We start from the raw sequence: 2,227 nt of genomic DNA, 5'->3' as shown, positions 1-2,227 counted from the left end.
TGGGCTTACATCCCAGAAAAAGAAAAATCGCTCTGGGAAAAAAAAAAAAAACACACACAACCAAAAAAAGAAGTCAAATAAATGTAAACAAGGGTATCTCAAGTGTCTCAGGAGGCCACGCGGTTTTCACAAAGCCAGAGATTATCTGATTCCTGAAGTGTTAGAGCTACAGAGACACCTAGGTTGATTCGGAGAAACTCTGGAAGATACCTGAGCTAATCTGGAATTGTGTGATCCCAATTTCAGTCCTACCACCACACTGACTGAATACTCAGGAAGTGAGATTAAAATCATGTGTATGGGACTCGGCAGGAAAAGATGGCAACCGTGTGGGATGAAGCTGAGCAAGATAGCACTGGGGAGGAGGTGCTCAAGACGTCCACAGAAAAGATTGTCCAGTGCACACGGCTGTTAGACAGCGAGATCAAGATCGTGAAGAATGAAGTATTGTGAGTCCAAGCCATAAAAGACAAAATCAAAAAGAACAGTGAGAAAATCAAAGTGAACAAAACCCTGCTGTACCTTGTCTCCAATGTCAATGAGTTGCTGGACATTGATCCCAATGACAAGGAGGAAGATGGTGCCAATATTGACCTGGACTCGCAGAGGAGGGGCAAGTGTGCAGTGATCAAAACTTCTACCTGACAAACATACTTCCTGCCAATGACTGGGTTGGTAGATGCAGAAAAGCTGAAGCCAGGAGACCTGGTGGGTGTGAATAAAGACTCCTATCTGATCCTGGAGACCCTGCCCACCGAATAAGACTCTCAGGTGAAGGCCACGGAGGCCCACAGAGTAATACAGTGACATCGGGAGCCTGGACAAGCAGATCCAGGAGCTGGTGGAAGCCATTGTCCTGCCTATGAACCACAAAGAGAAGTTTGAGAACTTGGGTATCCAGCCCCAAAGGGAGTACTGATCTATGGACCGTCTGGTACAGGGAAGACTCTGCTTGCCCGAGCCTGTGCTGCTCAGACCAAGGCCACTTCCTTGAAGCTGGCAGGCCCTCAGCTGGTGCAGATGTTTATTGGAGATGGTGTCAAGCTGGTCCATGATATTTTTGTCCTGGCCATGGAGAAGGCACCATCTATTATCTTCATAGATGAACTGGATGCCACTATGAACTGGATGTCATTATGAACTGGATGCCATCGGTACCAAGGGCTTTGACAGTGAAAAGGCAGGGGACCGAAAGGTGCAGAGGACCATGCTGGAGCTTCTGAACCAGCTGGCTGGCTTCCAGCCCAACACTCAGGTGAAGGTAATTGCAGCCACTAAGAGGGTGGACATCCTGGACCCTGCCCTGCTGTGCTCAGGCCGCCTGGACCGCAAGATTGAGCCTCCTAACAAGGAGGCCAGAGCCAGAATCATGCAGATTCACTCACGGAAGATAATTGTCAGTCCTGATGTGAACCATAAAGATCTGGCTTGTTGCACTGATGACTTCAATGGGGCCCATTGCAAGGCCACGTGTTTGGAGGCAGGTATGATCACACTGCGCAGGGGAGCCATGGAGCTTACTCACGAGGCATCCTGGAGGTTCAGGCCAAGAAGAAAGCCAACCTACAGTACTATGCCTAGGGACACCTCTAGTCTGTCTACTGGTCTGTGGGCTAAAGTTGCTAATAAAGAAGTGTTTTCTGAGCCGGGCGGTGGTGGCGCACGCCTTTAATCACAGCATTGGGAGGCAGAGGCAGGCGGATCTCTGAGTTCGAGGCCAGCCTGGTCTACAGAGTGAGTTCCAGGACAGACAAGGCTAAACAAAGAAACCCTGTCTCGAAAAAAAAAAAAAAAAAGTGTTTTCTGTTCCTTGCCCCCTCCAAAAAAAAAAAAAATGTTTTGTAAGACAGAGTTACATTTGGACACAACTTTGTGAAAACAGGACCTACTGAACAGTGGCATGCATAATATGTTCAATAAGCTCTGATTCCCAAATTCTTCCTGTCAAGAAAACTGAAGAGCATCACCAAGCCCCAGAACGTCTCTATCCATCTTGCTCCCCGAAGTCGGCACAGACATGGCTACTTCTGAGTTTTCATTCATAAGCAACCATCTTTCCCCATGCCAACTTTAGCTGTAATTGTTCCGTCGTCAACTGACCCCTGTGGGAGTTACAGCTGCCTTCCGATCTACTCAATAATATACTGGCTCCAAGAAACGTTAATAGTCATCTCATCTAACTTCAAATTGTAATCTGTGTCTGTGGATCTAGGAACTGTTTTCTACT

General features: G+C 47.6%; 1 pseudogene; it reads left to right on the top strand.

Moving 5' to 3' along the window:
• Positions 1-309: 309 nt before the first annotated feature.
• LOC116072930 lies at positions 310-1,581 on the top strand (annotated as a pseudogene).
• Positions 1,582-2,227: the final 646 nt, after the last annotated feature.

The sequence above is a fragment of the Mastomys coucha genome, unplaced genomic scaffold, assembly GCF_008632895.1.
Source record: "Mastomys coucha isolate ucsf_1 unplaced genomic scaffold, UCSF_Mcou_1 pScaffold23, whole genome shotgun sequence".
Taxonomy (NCBI): Eukaryota; Metazoa; Chordata; class Mammalia; order Rodentia; family Muridae; genus Mastomys; species Mastomys coucha.
This window is presented reverse-complemented; position numbering and strand designations above follow the sequence as displayed.